Raw genomic sequence first — 21,126 nt, forward strand, 5'->3', positions numbered from 1 at the left:
TAAAAAAATGGAGAAAGCTCATATTAGAAGCTTAACAGCACAACTGAAAGCTCTAGAAAAAGAAGAAGCAGACTCACCCAGGAAGAGGAACGACTGAAAATAATCAAACTGAGGGCTGAAATCAACAAAATAGAAACACAGAAAACAATCCAAAGAATCAATGAAACAAAGAGCTGGTTCTTTGAGAAAATCAACAGGATTGACATACCCCTATCCAAACTAACCAAAAGGCAGAGAGAGAGAACACACAAATTAACAAGATCAGAAATGTAAAGGAGGACATAAAAACAGACACTGAGAAAATTCAGAGAATTGTTAGGTCTTACTACAAAAGCCTATATGCCACAAAGTTGGAAAATGTCAAGGAAATGGACTTGTTTTTAGATAAATACCATATACCAAAATTGAATTAACACCAGGTGAACAATTTGAATAAACCTGTAAGTCATGAGGAAATAGAAGCTGTCATAAAAAACCTCCCAACCAAAAAAAGCCCAGGAACAGATGGTTTTAATGCAGAATTTTACCAGAACTTCCAAGAAGAGCTGATGCCTAAACTCCTTAATGTGTTTCACATAATAGAAACAGAAGAGACATTGCCAAACTCCTTTTATGAAGCTACAGTTACCCTGATACCAAAATCACACAAAGACTCAACCAAGAAAGAGAATTACAGACCAGTCTCGCTCATGAACATCGATGCAAAAATTCTAAATAAAATACTGGCAAACCGAACCCAAGGACACATCAAAAAATAATCTATTACAATCAAGTAGGCTTCATACCAGAGATGCAGGGCTGGTTAAACAAATAAAAATCTATCAATTTAACCCATCATAAAAATAAACTGAAAGAAGAAACCATATGATCATTTCATTAGATGCTGAAAAAGCATTTGACAAAATTCAACACCCTTTATGATAAAGGTCTTGGAGAGGTTAGGGATACAAGGATCATATCTAAATATAATAAAAACAATATACAGCAAATCAACAACTAATATCAAATTAAATGGAGAGAAATTCAAAGCCATTCCACTAAAATCAGGAACAAAACAAGGCTGTCCACTCTCGCCATATCTCTTCAACATAGTGCTTGAAGTTCTAGCAATAGCAATAAAACAACATAAGGATATCAAGGGGATTCGAATTGGAAAGGAAGAAGTCAAATTTCGTTATTTGCAGATGATATGATAGTGTATGTCAGTGACCCCAAAAACTCTACAAAAGAACTCCTACAGCTGATAAATATCTTCAGTGACTTGGCAGGATACAAGATCAACTCAAAAAAATTAATAGCCCTCCTATACACAAAGGATAGAGAAGCAGAGAGGGAAGTCAGAGAAAATTCACCTTTCACAATAGACACAAATAACATAAAGTATCTTGGGGGTAACTCTAACCAAGGTAGTGAAAGATCTATTTGACAAGAACTTTAAGTCTTTGAAGAGAGAAACTGAAAAGGACACCAGAAAATAGAAGGATCTCCCATGCTCTTGAATGGGTAAAATCAACATAGTTAAAATGGCAGTTCTACCAAAGGCAATCAATAAATCAATGCAATCCGCATAAAAATCCCAACAAAAATTTTTCAGAGACCTTAAGAGAACAATAATCAACTTTATATGGAAAAACAAAAAACCCAGGATAGCAAAACAATCTTATACAATAAAGGAACTTCTGAAGGCATTAACATCCCTGACTTCAAACTCTATAACAATACTGAAAACAGTTTGGTATTGGCATAAAAACAGAGACGTTGACCAATGGAATCGAATAGAAGACCCAGATATTAACCCACAAACCTATAAACACCTGATTTTCGACAAAGGAGCTAAAAGTATACAATGGAAGAAAGAAAGTATCTTCAACAAATGGTGCTGGCATAACTGGATGTCAACCTGTAGAAGAATGAAAATAGATCCATATCTATCACCATGCACAAAACTCAAGTCCAAATGGATTAAAGACCTCAATGTAAATATGACCACACTGAACCTGATAGAAGAGAAAGTGGGAAGTAGACTGCAACACATGGGCACAGGAAACCACTTCCTATGTATAACCCCAATAGCACAGACAATAAGAGCAACATTGAATAATGGAACCTCCTGAAACTGAGAAGCTTCTGTAAAGCAAAGGACACTGCCATTAAGACAAGAATGCATTCTACTGAATCGGAGATCTTCACCATCCCCACATCAGACAAAGGTCTGATCTCCAAAATATATAAAGAACTCACGAAACTAAACATTAAAATTCTAATTAACCCAATTGAAAAATGGGTTTCTGAACTGAACAGAGAATTCTCAACAGAAGAATTTCAAATGGCTAAAAGACACTTAAGGTCATGTTTATCCTTCTTAGCAATCAGGAAAATGCAAATCAAAACAACTTTGACATACCATCTTACAGCTGTCAGAATGGCTAAAATCAAAAACACCAATGATAGCCTATGCTGGAGAGGATGTGGAGTAAGGGGAACACTCATTCATTACTGGTTGGAATGTAAACTTGAGAAACCACTTTGGAAATCAGTGTGGTGGTTTCTCAGGAAATTGGGAATCAACCTACCTCAGGATCCAGCAATACACCCAAGAGATGCCCAATCACACTACAAAAGCATTTGTTCAATTATGTTCATAGCAGCATTATTTGTAACAGCTAGAACCTGGAAACAACCAAGATGCCCCTCAATGGAAGCATGGATATAGAAAGTGTGGAATATATACACATTAGAGGACTACTCAGTGGTTAAAAAAAACAAAAAAAAAAACAAACAATGACATCTTGAATTTTGCATGCAAATGGGTGGAAATAGAAAACACTATCCTGAGTGAGATAACCCAGACCCAAAAAGATGAATATGGTATGTCCTTCCTCATTAGTGGACTCTAGCCATAAACAAAGGACATAGAGCTTATAGTTCAAAAGCCTAGAGAAGCCAAATAAGAAGGTCAACTCAAAGAAAAACATATATAGAACCTCCTGAAAATTGGAAGCAAACAAGATACTGGACAAAATTTGGGAGCATGGGAATGGGAGTAGGAATGGGGGTGTGGATGGGGAAAGGGGAGAGGGGGAGAGAAAAAGGAGAAGGTAAAGCCTGGGGAGAGCTTGGGGAAGTGGCATGGTAGTGATGGAGGAAGGGTGGATATAGGAGCAGGGAAGAAGATATCTACATAAAGGGAGCCATTTTAGGGTTGTCAAGAGACTTGGCTCTAGAGGGGAATCCCAGGTGTCCACAGGGATGTCCCCAGCTACATCCTTGGGCAGTAGAGGAGAGGGTGCCAGAACTGTCCTTGCCCCACACTCACACTGATGATTATCTCTAACATCACCATAGAATTTTCATCTGGCAACAGATGGAGATAGAGACAGAGACCATCATCAGAGCAGGAGATAAGAGACAGAGACCATCATCAGAGCAACAAACTGAGCTCCAAAGTCCAGTTGAAGAACAGAAGGAGGGAGAAGATGAGCAAGGAAGTCAGGATCGTGAGGGATTGGTCCACCCACTGAGGCAAAGTACCTATTCTAATGGGAGCTCACCAAATCCAGCTGGACCTGGACTGAATGCACATGTGATTTAACCAGTCTCTCTGAATGTGACTGACATTGGGGGCTGACTGAAAAGCCATTGATAAAGGTTCTGGGACTTGTTTCTACTGCATGTACTGGCTTTTTGGGACCTTAGTTTATTAGGATGCACAGCTTCCTAGGCCTGGATTTAGGGGAGAGGGCCTTGAACTACCGACATGGCGGGGTTTCCTTCTCTCTTTTGAGAAGGGATGGGGAGATAGGAGGGTAAGTGGGGTAGTAAGAGGAGAATGGGAGGAGGGGAGGAAGTGTAAATTTTTGAATGGAAAATTAAAAATAAAAATAAAACGATACTAAGATCTAGAAACAAGCAAAAAAAAAAAAAAGATACCAGCCCACTTGGGCATGGTTTCTTATACTGTAAACGCAGCTGTAAAAGTGAGAATGCTCTCTTGCTTCTGGCTCCTGTTTCCAACTGCTAGACTCTGTTCCTTTGTGTGCAGAGAACTGTTATCGAGGACTGTGATCTGTAAGTTTTCCCCTTAAATAAATAACCCTTTTATTATTCATAATTCTGAATGGTGTGGTATTATTTTGTGACTTCTGTCATCATAAGCCATTATAAAAGATTTAGGTAATCTAATGCTGTGGTTTTAATGTGTATTTCCTTGATTATTCGAATTAGTTTGTCTGTTGGTCATTCACCTCTTTTGAGGAACTAGTTTCTACTCTTTTTTTTTGATTATTATTTTCTTGTTACTGAGTTGTTTGAATTACTTTTTTATTTTGGATATAAACCTGTTATCAGATATTTTCCCTTGATTCATGTATTTCCAATTTCTTTGTCAATTATTATTATTATTATTATTATTATCATTATTATTGTAATTATATAAAAGTATTTTAGCTTTGTGCTGCTCCATTGTTGGTTAACTTTCAAGAAAGCATTACTCAGACCAATGACATAGCACTTGTCATATATTTTCCCCTAATAGCTTTATCATTAGACTTGTCTGATTGTTTTAATTTCAGTTTTATCCATTTTGAGTAAACTTTTGTAAGTAATATTAGATTAGGTCCAATCTTATTCTATGGAGATTCATCCATTTTTCTCAACTTCGATTATCAAAAAGATTGCCTTTTTCTCCATTGTGGCAATACAGTGCTTTCAAAGAAATGTCAATGGATTTGAACAATAGAGAGCTCAATAAATGTAGTAGGTGGAACCTATACCCAACACTGCCATGGTGGCCAATAATCTGAGTCTAAATAGACTATACCAAGAGAAAAATCAAATACTCCTGGTTTTTTGAAGGAACATAATAGTAACATGATTCCTAATATCTATCATTCTGCTGTATCCAAAGGTCAATGTCTCACTCACTTTTCATCAGAGAAGCTTCCTACTGCAGTATATGGGAACTAATACAGAGACCTACAACTGGAAAATATGCAGAGAGTTAAAGACCTTAGAATACTCAGTACTAAGTGGGATGTTTCCATCAAATCCTCCTCCTTGGGGGCTCAGGGAATATGCAGAAGAGGAAGAAAGAGTGTAAGAGCCATAGAAGATAGATTACAACAATGAAACCATCTTCTAGACATAACAGGACTGACACACATATGAACTTACAGAGTCCTATAAGTTCAGGTCCTGTATAGGTACAAACTGATATGAGGAAGTGGACATACGCCCACATTCCGAACCCAGAATTTATCTCTAAGTAACAACAGCTCTCAAAGGAAAAAAAATCAGTTTTCTCCAAATGAGTGTCACTAGATATAGAAACTACACTTACGGGCACACCTCATGCCCAGCAGTAGATGGCCAATGCAAAACCAACTCAAAGGCATTTTTGTAGATTTTGTTTTGTCTCATGTTGCTTTTTTTTAGCCTTTTTTTAAAATCCTACTGGTCTTTTGCTTGATGTTATGATTTCTTATTTTGTGTCTTTATGGTATATGTTTGCTTATGTGTGTATTTCTCATGCTCTTTGTTTCCTTTTCTCTTTTTTGTTTGTTAAATTTTTAATTTTTATTTTGTTCTTTTTTTTACTTGACTGTATGTTTTCTTGAAAGAGGAAGAAGGTGTAATATTGGAAGAATAGGGAAATAGAGTAGATATGAGAGAAGGGAAGGGAGGGGAAACCGTAAACAGAAGGTATTATGTAAAAAAATCCTTTATTTTAATTAAAAAATGAATAAAAGAAAAATATGCTTTAGTATAACCTAGAAAAATTATATAAATACATTGATTTCAAGAAATAAATTATTAAATTATAAAACAAAATAAAATGAATATAAGGCACACCTTAATATGAAGAATTAAGAAGGAAACAAAAATAGGCAGTTAACATATATAATGATACTTAGTACTCCCTTTAAATAGCAAAGTAAGACAATATGCATGGAAATAAACTTGAAATTATGAAATATGAGGGGGACATAATGATACTTGAACAAATTTTAATGAGATGATTCCTTAGAATGATATAAGTTCTCTCTAGATTAATTCATAAACATAATGCAATTTCAGTAAGATAATATTATGCACAGGAGAATAGAGAATGATGAATCAAAATACTCCATAGGCTACAGGAAGTGAAAGGTAATATAAATACCTAGAAAGCCACGGGGCTAGCAGTGGTATCATTAACAAACAAGTGCATCACCCAGAGAAACACAACTGCCTGTCACGAAACAGATGCAAACACATGGGGGAGGGGTTGCTACTAATAAGAGTGACATTTTAAAAGCTGGGCTTTAAATTGCCTGGAGGACAAATACCATTTAAGAAAAGATAAAGTCAGATCAGCAACTCATTCTTTTTATAAAAAATGTATTCAGTGACACAGATATTTAGAAAGAAAGAACTGAAGAAAAGAAGAAAGTGAGGAGAAGAGAGGGAGAGACTGAAGTAAGAAGAGAGTAATAGAGGGAGGGAATGTGGAAAAGAAATGGAGGAAGGAAGAAAGAGAGGAAGGAAATTGGTGGGCTACTAGGATGAGAGAATCCCTTTCATGTATTTTGTCCACAGCAACAAGTGCCTATTATATGCAAGAGTAAGTCATTTCCTCTCACCTGTAGCAATTTTCTTGCTTCTTCATTAACCCTCACAATAAGGAGATTGGTGAGGTTGGTGGCCCATTCAAACTCCAACCAATCAGCATCTCAAGCAGTCAGTCTTGTTTCAGTACAGTGCAGACCCAGAAAACCCTATTGTCAATGCTTCCCTGCTTGTGCACCAAGCTGTGGAACCCTATCAGCAGTACTTTCTGTGTCCAGCAAAAGAAGCAACAGACCCAGTCCTTACACTAAAAAGAGGTGAATAGAGGGAGTCACCTGTGAGGGAATGTAAGCCCAAAAAAAGCCTTTGGTGTCAGCACTGTTCAGCTCTGGGACCCCCTTTTCACATCAGAAGTTATAATACTTGTCAATAGACTGTACTTTCACTTTGCTCTGAGCAGCTTTCATGTCTTTTAATTTTTTAATTGTCTTTCCAAAAGAACGCAACACCTAGCTAGTATTAACAGAAGAAGAAGAAGAAGAAGAAGAAGAAGAAGAAGAAGAAGAAGAAGAAGAAGAAGAAGAAGAAGAAGAAGAAGAAGAAGAAGAAGAAGAAGAAGAAGAAGGAAGAGGAGGTGGGGGAGGAAGAAGAAGGAGGAGGAGGAAGAGAACGAGGAGGAGGAGGGGGAAAGAAGGAGGGAAGGAAAGGCACTTAAAATGTATAAATTCTTTTGTTATCTAAACTTAAGAAGACTTCCCTACAGATTCAAAACCTACAGGTAATAAGAAGAAAAGTTTGAAAATTTTAGGACCACAGAATGAGTCCTAAAAGAGGGAAAATTAGTCTCTCCCACGGATAAGCTTCCTACTTAGTTATCAAATATAAGGTGGTCAGCCCTGAAACCGTATACACACAGACAATAAAAATGGGCTCAGAAGGTTGAATTTAGATATTTGTGCATATTGTATACATATGTATACATATATATAGTCAAAGAAAAGAAGGCTAATGATAGGAGAGTGAAACTGGTAATGGAAGGGATGAGAGGGAGGAAAGATAAAGGCAGAAGTGATGAAAACATATTTGTTAGAAATATATTTTTAAAAATTCTCAAGATAAAAACACCATAAGTGAAGTATATTTTTAAAAGGTGAATTAGAAAACAATATAGAAACTAGATGGGAAATTTCAGGAACCAATTTTCATTAAGTTTTCTGTGCATGTGAAATTTTTAGAAATATTATCTTGAATGTAGCCCATCTCAGCATGGTTACTGAGACACTCATTACATCATCATAAGTCAGCTCAGTTATACAGTCACACGCATTTCCACTGGAAAACTTTGCTTTTTGAAGGTGCAGGAGAAGTTGGAGCTCTCTAACAAGAAGCTGAGAACTCGCCTTGTGATTACTTTTCATATGCCAGCTTTATTTCCAAGAAGCCATTGTTCTTTTCTTGAACATATTCTCAAAGTATCTTTATGAAAAAGTTAGACACATGGAATACAATTAATAATGTAAACAAACACTTAGGTTATGAGATAATATAACACATTGCAACAATTTCATAGCACTTTTAGACACAAAATAAAATGTAAATATGTATTTATACATGGTTAAGTGAGCACATGTGAAAATTTATGTTCAAATGGACTTCATTCATTGAATTTAAATAGAATTTATACTTCCCATGTAATATAAAGGTGATATTTTCTTAACTGAATAGTACAAAGCATGCATTAGGTTCTAGACTGATCTCCACACTACAAAGAAACATAGAAATGAGGCTGGAGAGATGAGATGGCTCAGTAGGTGCTTGTTGTTTTCTCAGAGAATCTGAGAATCAGTTTCTGGGACCCATCACAACTACTTGCACTTGGATGGAATACCAGACCCATGGCATTTGACATTATTTTTTGGCCTCCAAGGGAAACTGAACATACATGCATATACTTATGTGTGCATGCAGGTGCACACACACACGGGGTGGGGAGACAGAGACACACAGAGAATTAAAATATAAAATTTAAAAGAATCAGAGGAAAAAAGCTCAACTAATTCTATTTAACAATAGAGAAAGCCACATTTCTCATTTAATTTACTATAATCATGAAAATAGAATGGAGGCATTGTAACCTTTCCTTGGTTTGATGTATAATAAGACTTGGATATTTCTTTTTTCTATTTGAACAATTTATCATTTCTGTTTTTATTGTGCTTTATATTTTTCTCCATTCCCTTCCCTTCTGTTTCCCTCCCCTTTTACCCTCTCTCATGAACCCCATGCTCCCAATTTACTCAGAAGATCTTGTCTTTTCTACATCCCATGTAGATTAGATCTATGCATGTCTCTCTTAGGGTCCTCTTTGTCTAGGTTCTCTGGGATTGTGACCTGTAGGCTATTTTTTTTATTTGCTTTATGTCTAAAAGCCACTAATGAGTGAGTACATATGATATTTGTCTTTCTGGGTCTGGGTTATCTTTATCAGTATGATGTTTTTTAGATCCATTTGCCTGCAAACTTCAAGATGTTATTATTTTTTTCTGCTGTGTAGTACTCCACATACAACATTTTCCTTATTCAGTCTTCTGTCGAGGGACATTTAGGTTGTTTCCAGGTTCTGGCTATGACAAACAATGCTGCTATGAACATAGTTGAGCATATGTCTTTGGGGCATGATTGAGCACCCTTTGGGTATATACCCAAAAGTGGGATTGCTGTGTCTTGAGAAAGGTTGTTTCCTAATTTTCTGAGAAATCACCATGCTGATATTAAAAGGGGCTGTACCAATATGCACTCGCACCATCAATGGAGGAGAGTTCCCTTTACCCCACATCCTCTCCAGCATAAGATGTTATCAGTGTTTTTGATCTTTGCCTTTCTTACAGCCATGAGATGGAATCTCAGAGTTGTTTTGATTTGCATTTCACTGATGGTTAAGGATATTGAGCATTTCCTTAAGTGTCTTTCAGCCATATTAGATTCCTCTGTTGAGAATTCTCTGTTTAGATGTGTACCCCATTTTTTATTGGATTATTTGTTCTTTTGATAAGCAATTTCTTGAGTTCTTTGTATATTTTGGAGATCAGCCCGCTATCCGATGTGGGGTTGATGAAAATCTTTTCCCATTCTGTAGGCTGCTGTATTGTTTTGTTGACCGTGACCTTTCCTTTACAGAAACATGTCAGTTTCAGGAGGTCCCACTTATTCATTGTTTCTCTCAGTGTCTGTGCTACTGAGGTTATATTTAGAAAGTGGTCTCCTGGGCCATGTATTCCCATTTTCCCATGTACTTCCCATTTTCTTTTCTATGAGGTTCAGTGTAGTTGGTTTTATGTTGAGGTCTTAGATCCATCTGGAGTTCAGTTTTGCACATGGCGATAGATGCGGATCTATTTTCATTCTTCTACATAATGATGTCCTGTTATGCCAACACCATTTGTTAAATATGCTTTTTTCATTTTATATTTTTTTTGCTTCTTTGTCAAAAATTAGGTGCCATAGCTGTGTGAATTAATATTTGATTCTGTTTTATCGGTCCTCCTGTCTGTTTTTATGCCAATATCAGGCGTTTAAAATACTGTAGATCTATAGTAGAGTTTAAAGTCAGGGATGGTGATGCCTCCAGATGTTCCTTTATTGTACAGGATTGTTTGGGTTATACTGGGGGTTTTGTTTTGCATATGAAGTTGAATATTGTTTTTTCGAGGTCTGTGAAGAATTTTTGTGGGATTTTGATCGGCATTGCAGTGAACCTGCAGATTGCTTTTGGTAAGATTGCCATTTTTACTACATTAATTCTACCCACCCAAGAGCATGAGAGATTTTTCCATTTTCTGGTATCTTCTTCAATTTCTTTCTTTAAAGATTTAAAGTTCTTGTCATATAGGTCTTCCACTTGTTTGTTTAGAGTTACGTCAAGATATTTTATGTTATTTGTGGCTATTGTAAAGGATGATGTTTCTCTGATTTCTTTCTCAGCCCATTTATTACCTGTGTAAAAGAGGGCTACTATTTTTTTTAGTTAATCTTGTATCCTTCTATATTACTGAAGGTGTTTATGAGTTGTAGAAGTTCATTGGTAGAATTTTGGGGGTCATTTATGTAAACTATCATTACATCAGCTAATACTGAGGGTTTGACTTCTTTTCCGATTTGTATCTCCTTGATCTCCTTTTGCTATCTTATTGCTTGAGGTAGGACTTCTCTTACAATATTGAATAGATATTCAGAAAGTAGCAACCTTGTCTTGTTCCTGATTTCAGTGGAATTGCTTTGAGTTTCTCTCCATTTCCTTTGACATTTGCTGTTGGCTTGCTGTATATTGCCTTTACTACGTTTAGGTATGTTTCTTGTATCCCTGATCTCTCCAAGACCTTTATCATGAAGAAATGCTGTATTTTGTTGAACGTTTTTTCAGCATCTAATGAGATAATCATGTGATTTTTTTTTTTCAGTTTGTTTGTACGGTGGATTAAATGGACAGATTTTCATATGTTGAACTACCTCAGCCTCTCTGGGATCAAGCCAACTTGATCATGGTGGATAATTTTTCTGATGTGTTCTTGGATTCGGGTTGCCAGTATTTCATTTGGTATTTTTGCATCAATGTTCATGAAGATTGTTCTGTAATTCTTTTTCTTATTAATGTCTTGATATGGTTTGTATCAGGGTAATTGTAGCCTCATAAAAAGAGTTCCTTCTGTTTCAATTGTGTGGAACAATTTGAGGAGTATTGGTACTAGTTCTTCTTTGAAAATCTTGTAGAATTCTGTGCTGAAATCATCTGGCCCTGGAATTTTTTTGGTTTGGAGAATTTTAATGACTGTTTATATTTATTTAGCAGTTTTTATTTTATTTATTAATTTTTTAATTTGCTTATCTCTACCTAATTTAATTTTGGTAAATGATATTTATTCAGAAAGTTGTCCATTTTCTTTAAGTTTTCTAATTTTGTGGAGAACAGGTGTTTGAGGAGGCTGCTTGTTTGTTTCCCAGCCACCTGAAACCAAAATAATCACACAGAAACTGTATTATTTAAATCACTGCTTGGCCCATTAGTTTTATTGACTAACTCTTTCATCTTAATTTAACCCATTTTTAATAATTTGTGTATCGCCATGAGGCTGTGGCTTACCAGCAAAGTTTAGTGTCTGTGTCTGGCAGAGCTACATGGACTTTCTCTAACTCCTCCTCCTTTCTCCCAGCATTTAGCTTAGTTTTACCTGCCTATCTCTATTTTGCCCTTCTATAGGTCGAAAGCAGTCCTTTATTAACCAATGGTATTCACAGCATACAGAGGGGAATCCCATATTACCTCCCTTTTTTGGTTTAAATAAAAAAGAAGGTTTTAACTTTAACATAATAAAATTATATCTAACAAAACAGGCATCAAGCAAGAATTGTAGTTATAATATTTATATCTACTTTATCTTTTATTATAACTAAGAAAAACTATAATAATACCTATCTATTTTTTAACTCTATCAAAGACTCCAGAAGGATATAATATTATTCTAATAAATAAGCAGGAAGTTTATTGTAAGCAACTTTCAAAACTCTAGAAATGACAGACATCTTACTACCTGGACAGTTACTCAAGGTTTTTTGTAGCGTTGGAATAACCATCTTTAGCCTATAGGCCCATAGTACCCAGCAGACTTTTCCATGAAGCAGGAAATTTTAAAGACAGTTTTATTCAGTCCCAGTCCAGCTGAATTGGGTGAGCTCAGGAACACTGTCTCAGTGGGTAGGCCAACCCCTCATGGTCCTGACTTCCTTGCTCATATTCGCCCTCCTTCCACTCTTTAACTGGACCTAGGGAGCTCAGTCCACTGCTCCCATGTGGGTCTCTGTATCTATCTCCATCTGTAGTAAGATGAAGGTTCTACGGTGATATTCAAGATAGTCATCATTCTGACTATGGGACAAGGCCAGGTCAGGCACCCTCTCTTCCACTGCCTAGGATCCTAGCTGGGGACATCCCTGTGGCTCAAACTGAACCCTCTGAATGTGGCTCACAATTGAGGCAGACTGAGAAGCCAGTGATAATGGCAGTGGAACTTGTCTCTACAATTGGAATGCTACTCTATTTGGATGCATACCTTCCTAAGCCTGGATGGAGTAGGGAGGGCCTTGGACCTCCCACAGGGCAGGGTACCCTGCACTCTCTTAGGACTGGAGAGGGAGGGAAAAGGGTGATTGGGGAGCAGAAGGGAAGTGGAAGGAAGTGGAAATTTTGAATGGTATTATTTATAAAGTAATAAAAAAATTATTAGAAAAAAATTGAAGCAATGAAAAAAAATAAAGGCAGTTTTGCCTATATTGGCAGTTTGTTAGTCACTTTTTTTCTGTATCCAGCAGAATGTCTGGCAGACTCTTTCATGAAGCAGAAACCCTGAATGATCGTCTCACCATCAGGCAAGTTTAGCAGTCATTTCTCTGTAGGTCCTGCATGTCCAGTTCACATAGCACACCATCAAGAAGACCAGGCAAGAGCAGTTTCTTGTCCAAATGGCTAATAAACTCCATAAGGATTATTTTTGATGCCCATCATCCTCTAAAAGTAGTTTGGTACTGTCAGGAACTGATTTATCTCACTGTTATGAAAAGTTAAGTTTTTAAAACATTTTAAAAGCTATATTTTATAGTCTTTGAAATGTTTGAATAATGTCTATCCATCTGATATACATATCTGTCCATCTAGGAAATCTAACTAACATAACTACAAGATTGACTATTATAAATGATTACCTATTAAGCTATATTTTAATATGTATTTTATTTTTAAATGAGTTCCACAAACAAAATACCTTAATCAAAAACAGAAATATACATATAACAAAATTGACCATAATTTGTTTTATAAACTAAAATCTACACCAATGCAAATCTCTAAAGCATATCCCCCTTTAAATGTAAACAAACATTTATAGACAGTATTTGGAAATATGGACATAATTTTGTACAAACTTCTTCCTGCTGTTTATTGGGTTAAGTAACTTTTTGAGGGATGTTCAAGGCAACCTTTCAGGGGATCTGGGTCCATCAAACAATATTAATCTGGAAGCAATCCACAGGTTCTCATCCTCTTTGGAAACAAAAGAAGAACCTCTTTTTCAAAGCAACATATTCTTAGACCCAATTTTGAAGACAAGATACTTTTAAAGTATATATGGTGGCTTAGCTTAGCAACCCCTAGAATCAAATGTCTCTCTGTAGTTAAAAAATTCAAAGAAAACACATAGTATACATAATCTAGACTCTGTGTACATTTCATCTTTACCTGGCTTATTCTTTTTTACTTATTTTAAACTATTACTATCTGTACTCTGTCTCTTTATGAACTTCACTTCCTTTTTTAAATAGACCATTTACTTCCCTTAAGAACTCTTTGCACTCTTTTTCTTCTCTCTCCCAAGCCTACGTACATTTATCCAACACTGTGATCCATTTAGAAGTCTTTTATGTCTGAATTTCTCCTGTTGTGTATTTGTAATTTTTTACTATCCAGAAGCACTTCTTAAAACTTTAAGCTGTGCCATTGCTAGGAGAAATATGGCACTGCCTGTTTGACCCACCCAGTCCAGCATGCTAGAGCTGCTTGCTGCCTCTGAAAGCCATGCACAATGCCCCATCTCTCGGTGCACAGCCACAGCCAGTCTATGTTGCCAACAAGCAAGCCATAGCATGTTGCTCATAAACCCCATTCAAATGTTTGGTCTCCTGAAAGAGCCAAAGTTTGCACTGGCACGGCTTTTTTTTCTACTGCTGAGTTAGGAAAACCTCTGTTAAAGGAGCTGCAGCACGCCACCAGGAAACAGCAAGAAGCTAGTTAAACTTTATATTTTGTGTCTGGAGTTTATTTTGAAGTTCTCTCAGGTTTTTAAGTGGATTTTAGTTTGCCACATTGGCACCAATTTATTATAGGAGGCTGCTTGTTCATTTCCTGGCCACTTGGAACCGATAAAAATCACACAGAAACTGTATTATTTAAATCACTCCTTGGGCCATTATCTTCTTATTGGCTCACTCTTACATCTTAATTTAACCATTTTTAGTAACCTATGTATCATCACAAGGCTGCAGCTTATGGGCAAAGCTTCAGCATTGGTGTCCGGCAGGGCTACATGACTTTTCTCTAACTCCTCTTCCTTTCTCCCAGCAGTCAGTTTACTTTTTGCCACCTAGCTCTGTTATATGCCCTGCTATAGGTCTAAAGCAGTCCTTTATTAACCAATTGTATTCACAGCATACAGAGGGGAATCCCACGTCATACAGGTTTTTGAAATATGACCTTATGACTCTCTGCATTTCCTCCATGTCTGTTATTATGTTTCCCTTTTCACTTCTGATTTTGCTAGTTTGGATATTTTTTTTTATATTTCACATTTTCTTTATTTATTCATTTGCTGACAGACACTGGGTTTATTTCCCTTACTTGGCTTTTGTGAATATGTTGAACACGAGAATGTGGTATCTCTTTAAGATCTTGAATTCCATTCTTGTGTGTGTGGTGTGAAGGACAGAGGTCAACCTCAGGGTCATCTGATGCCATCCACCTTGCTTTTTGATAGAGTCTTTCATTTGTCTGGGACCTCACTGTCTCCATCAGGCTGGTTTCCAGAGAACCCTGGGGATCTACAGGTCTCCACCTTCCCAGGAGACAGTGACAAACACATGCCACTGTGCCTGACTTTTAGGTAGGTTCTGGGGCTTGAACTCACGGTGGGGCAATCACTCCATTGGTTGAGCTGTCTCCACAGCCCTGATTGCAGTTCTTTTGTAGGAATATCTAGAAGTGCATTTGCTGGTCTATCATCTGGTCTTTCTCTTTTTAGACTTCAAGAACTGCTGTGCTATTTTCTGTATGTACAATGACACCACTTTATGTCCCCACCAACAGTGCATGAGGGCTCGGGTTACTCTACATCTCAGCAACACTAGTCATTTGGATTTCGGCAATAGTTTTCATGACAACCGTGGAGTTTTAAGAAGCCATGGTTGAAAAAAAAATACCAGTGATTCCACTTGCATGCCATATGGAAAATAGCCAGTTTCATATGATCAAAAAAGTTAGTTGTCAGGGACCAAAGGAGGGGATAAGTAATCAATGAGTGTGCAGTTTCACATAAGCAAGGTTAGAAAGTTCTAGAAACCTATCTTTACTACATTATATCTACAGCCAACTGTAGTTTTGAAGTTTTTTCAAGAGGAGATTTAGGATTAATTGTTCTTACTACAATAGAAGAAGGCTAAAAAAGTTTTTAAGGAGTAGCAGCAAAAAGAATTATATGTTTAATTTTATAAATTCAAAAAAATATGTTTATGAATAAGAAATTAGCCTAGTTAATTGTGTACAAAATAGAATACTATGTAGTCATTAAAACAGATAATGAGGCCAAGAATGTGGGCAGTTAGGGGACAGAGGTAGATAGATGGGTTTCTGAAAGTTCAAAACCACCTTGCTCTACATGGTAAGTTCCAGGCCAGACAAGTTTACAAGATGAGAAAATGTTTCAAAAACAAAATAGATAACGAAAGCAAAGAAAGGGCTCCATAGTATATTATTAAAGTAAATACATATTATGTATAACATATGACATTTATGCTATATTCACGTGTTTATACATTTTTGTCAAGTATTTGTATTTATGTGGGGGGAGTGGGGTAATGCTTGCTTTCAGTGTACTTTTCTGCATTATTTTATTAACACTGAATAATATTTATTATTACTTAAACACTAAAGTCACATATAGTACATATATATATACTCTATATTAATAGCTAGAGCACCATATGAAAAACACTGTACTAAACATTTTTATATATTATCTGTATAATAGCCAGTAGAATAATAAATACCAAAACCAAACCTGAATACAATCTACCACATTTGATAGCAAGAGAATTGTTTAAAAGTTATGTAAAATGGAGGTGGAAGTTCTTGGGCATAATGTCAGGAGTTAGCAGGATTAAATCAAGTTTGATGATGGCCTGGGCCTGGGCTACAAAGTGAGACCCTGACTCAAAACCAGATGAGACTCTTAGAGGTGAATAGTTCAGACAGGATTTACTGGTTCCTTTTCTGTTGCTGTGATAGAACACTGTGACCAAGAGTAACTTATAGAGGAAAGAGTTCATTTTGTCTATGGTTCCAGAGGAGCCATTGTGGAGAATGCGTCCATTGTGGAGAGAAAGACACAATAACAGGCAGCCAGAGAAGAAACCTGAGAGATCCCTTCCTCAACCAAAAATATGAAGTAGAGAGAGAAAGCATGGGATTTGGGACAGGACTATCATCTCTCAAAGTTTACCTCCTGTGGTGTACTTCCTCCATTTCTAAAATGTTCCATCATCTCTCCAAAGAGTGCCACCCACTGGGGACCATATGTTCAAACACATGAGCCTATGGGGTACACTTCTACATCAAGCCCTTCTTCCAAAGCCTGAAGATCTTAAAAAAGGTGTTGACTTTCTGTTGGCCCTTCACTGGGTTCTGACTAAATTTTGGAAGGGAGAAATTGTAACCAAGTTATATTTCAAGTTAAATCTTAATGGACTAGCCTGTGGGTTAAAAAATTATTGAGCTTGTTCTTTGATAATTTCATACAAGTAGAATATGCATTATGATTATTGTGTGCACCTCCTAATTGCCCTCCCACCTCTGCTTCTCCTATCCTCTTTTCTACTTTCATAACTCTTCAATATTTTGTGGGGACTCTGTTTTAGTTTTTGAAACTGTCTTTGTTAGGGTTTCTATTCTGATGAAACACCATGACAAAAGAAACTTAGAGAGGAAAGGATTCATTTGGCTTACACTTCCACAGCTTTGTTCACCACAGAAGGAAGTCAGGACAGGAACTCAAACAAGGAAGGAACCTGGAGGTAGGAGCTGATACAGAGGTCACGGCAGGGTTGCTTACTGGCTTGCTTCCCCTGTGATTTGCTCAGCCTGCTTTCTTATAGAACCCAGGACCACCAGCTCAGGGATATTACCATCCACAATGATGTGGTACTCCTCATTTATCACTATTAAGAAAATGTCTTACAGCCAGACCCTATGGAAACTTTTTTTTCTTTGATAGTCCCTCATCTCAGAATACTTTAGCTTGTATCAAGCTGGCATAAAATTACCCAGCACACTGGGCTACATAATCTACAAAGACTCTGTCTACAGAAACAAAAAAGGCATTCCAAGCAAATACCAAAAAAATAAACCTTAAGCTAAAATTAGTTGAAAAAGAAGATCATTTCATGGGATGAAGGGCATATCAGCACACCTAGCTTAAGGGCACAAACACCACTGAATGTAAAGACACAGACTAATCGTTCCAGGAAGACAACAGCAGAGGACTTCCTCAGCATCTCATTTTCACCAGTGGTAGGTTATCCCAATGAACACTAAACAGAGAAACATTATACGGACTTACAGAATGTTCCATTCAAACACTGCAGAATAGTTATGTTCTCGGCTGGAGATGTCACATTCCTGCCTGATTTCCCTAAAGGATGGACTGTTGCCTGGAGTTGTGAGCCGAAGAAGCCCTTTCTCCTTTACGTTGCTGTTTGTCTGAATGTTTCATCACAGTAAGAGAAGAGACGCGAGGACGCGGCTCTTCTGGAAGCCAACCTCAGCAACTGACAGGTCCCAACCTCAGCAACTGACAGGTCCCGAGAGGACGTAAAGTGTCGTAAAGTGTCCAGAAGAAGTGAGGCACAGTGACGGGGAGATTCTTACAGCCCGACTGACCAGCAGCCTGAGTGTTTATTTATACAGAATTTAGTAAGCAGGGATAGATTCGTGTTGTTCCAAAGCACATCATACTATTTTTGGTTTTAGACATGTGTTTCACTTCCTCTTGCTTATCTTTTAGTCATCATTGATAAAACAGGACAGAACAGTTATCTTTTACAATCATTTTCCTTCAAGTTTGTTCACCATTGATAAAGAGTTATCTTTGATATTTATTGTTAGTCATTAACCCCATAACCAACTTTTTAAGACTCTAGAGGCATATGACAGCCAGTTCTGAGGCCAGTAGCTTTTGTGGCTACAAAGACACTAGACCAAAACCAAATTTCCAAGCCAGACCAGAGAGACAGCCATGTCCCTAGCAGTGGATAATTAACTCTTAATGATTACAGTAACACCTCCTCCCTCCCCCCTCCAGATTCTCAGGCCAAAGCTGCTGCAGTTATTATTCAAATTCTGGCATAATATAATATTTATATTTTCTAATTTATAGAATTTGTTTATATGTCTAATCCTGGAATTCTGACATTCTTTGGTCATATGACATTGCAGTGGCTATAAATGGACTGACTTTTCTAAGAGGGAGGTGCTAACATCTCATTCTTTTTTTTTCCATTCAAAAATTTATACTTCCTCCCCTCCTCCTATTTCCCCCCACTTCCCCCACTTACCCTCCTCCCTCCCCATCCCTCCTTAAGAGAGGGCAGAAAACCCTGTTCTGTGGGAAGTCCAAGGCCCTCTCCCCTACATCCAGGCCTAGGAAGCTGTGCATCCAAATAGACTAAGGTCCCAAAAAGCCAGTACATGCAGTAGAAACAAGTCCCATTGCCTTTATCAATGGCTTCTCAGTCAGTCCCCATTGTCAGCCACATTCAGAGAGACTGGTTTAATCACATGCGCATTCAGCCCAGGTCCAGTTGGATTTGGTGAGCTCCCATTAGAGCAGGCACACTGTCTCAGTGGGAGGACCAACCCTCCGCAGTCCTGACTTCCTTGCTCATCTGCTCCCTTTTTCTGTTCTTCAACTGGACCTTAGGAGCTCAGTCTGTTGCTCTGATGAGGGCCTCTAGTGATATTCGAGATAAACATCAGAGTGATAGTGGGACAAAGCCAGTTCAGGCACCCTCTCCTCTATTGCCCAAGGACCTAGCTGGGGACATCCCCATGGACACCTGGAACCCAATCTCTTGCCAACCCTAAAATGGCTTCCTTAATGTAGATATCTTCTTCCCTGTTCCTATATCTGCCCTTCCTCCATCTCTATCCTCCCCAGGCTTTACCTTCTCCCTTCTCTCTCCCCGTCTCCATTTCCCCATCCCCACCCCCATCCCCACTCCCATGCTCCAAATTTTGCCTGGTGATCTTGTTTGTTTCCAATTTCCAGGAGGAACTATATATGTTTTTCTTTGGGTTGACCTTCTTATTTGGCTTCTCTAGGCTTTTGAACTATAGGCTCTATGTCCTTTGTTTATGGCTAGAGTCCACTAATGAGGGAGGACATACCATATTCATCTTTTTGGGTCTGGGTTATCTTACACAGGATAGTGTTTTCTATTTTCATCCATTTGCATGCAAAATTCAAGATGCCATTTTTTTTCTTTTTTTCTTTTCTTTTTTTTTACCGCTGAGTAGTCCTCTAATGTGTATATATTCCACACTTTCTTTATCCATGCTTCCATTGAGGGGCAGCTAGGTTGTTTCCAGGTTCTGGCTATTACAAATAGTGCTGCTATGAACATAGTTGAACAAATGCTTTTGTAGTGTTATTGGGCATCTCTTGGGTATATTCCCAAGAGTGGTATTGCTGGATCCTGAGGTAGGTTGATTCCCAATTTCCTGAGAAACCACCACACTGATTTCCAAAGTGGTTTCTCAAGTTTGCATTCCTACCAGCAATGGATGAGTGTTCTTCTTACTCCACATCCTCTCCAGCACAGGCTATCATTGGTATTTTTGATTTTAGCCATTCTGACAGCTGTAAGATGGTATGTCAAAGTTGTTTTGATTTGCATTTTCCTGATCGCTAAGAAGGATAAACATGACCTTAAGTGTCTTTTGGCCATTCGAAGTTCTTCTGTTGAGAATTCTCTGTTCAGTTCAGTACCCCATTTTTTAATTGGGTTAATTAGAATTTTAATGTCTAGTTTCTTGAGTTCTTTATATATTTTGAAGATCAGACCTTTGTCTGATGCGGGGTTGGTGAAGATCTTCTCCCATTCAGTTGGATGCCTTTTTGTCTTAATGACAGTGTCCTTTGCTTTACAGAAGCTTCTCAATTTCAGGAGGTCCCATTTATTCAATGTTGCTCTCATTGTCTGTGCTATTGGGGTTATATGTAGAAAGTGGTCTTCTGTGCCCATGTGTTGCAGTCTACTTCCCACTTTCTCTTCTATCAGGTTCAGTGTGGTTGGATTTATATTGAGGTCTTTAATCCATTTGGACTTGAGTTTTGTGCATGGTGATAGAAATGGATCTACTTTCATTCTTCTACAGGTTGACATCCAGTTATGCCAGCACCATTTGTTGAAGATACTTTCTTTCTTCCATTGTACATTTTTAGCTCCTTTGTTGAAAATCAGGTGTTCAAAGGTTTGTGGGTTAATATCCGGGTCTTCTATTCGATTCCATTGGTCGACATCTCTGTTTTTGTGCCAATACCAAGCTGTTTTCATTACTATAGCTCTGGAACAGAGTTTGAAGTCAGGGATGGTAATGCCTCCAGAAGTTCCTTTATTGTATTGGATTGTTTAGTCTATCCTCGGTTTTTTGTTTTTCCATATAAAGTTGATTATTGTTCTCTCAAAGTCTGTGAAGAATTGGGATTT

General features: G+C 37.5%; 1 protein-coding gene across 1 annotated transcript in view; it reads right to left on the bottom strand.

The window, feature by feature from the left end:
* The window catches only part of Ca1 (carbonic anhydrase 1), a 79,161-nt gene extending 61,003 nt beyond the window's left edge, over positions 1-18,158 (bottom strand). Inside the window, exon 1 of the mRNA XM_048420650.2 lies at positions 17,979-18,158. The gene's annotated coding sequence lies outside the window, so the exon portion shown is untranslated. The remainder of the gene's footprint in view (positions 1-17,978) is intronic.
* Positions 18,159-21,126: the final 2,968 nt, after the last annotated feature.

The sequence above is a fragment of the Myodes glareolus genome, chromosome 16 (assembly GCF_982192425.1).
Source record: "Myodes glareolus chromosome 16, mMyoGla1.1, whole genome shotgun sequence".
Classification (NCBI taxonomy): domain Eukaryota; kingdom Metazoa; phylum Chordata; class Mammalia; order Rodentia; family Cricetidae; genus Myodes; species Myodes glareolus.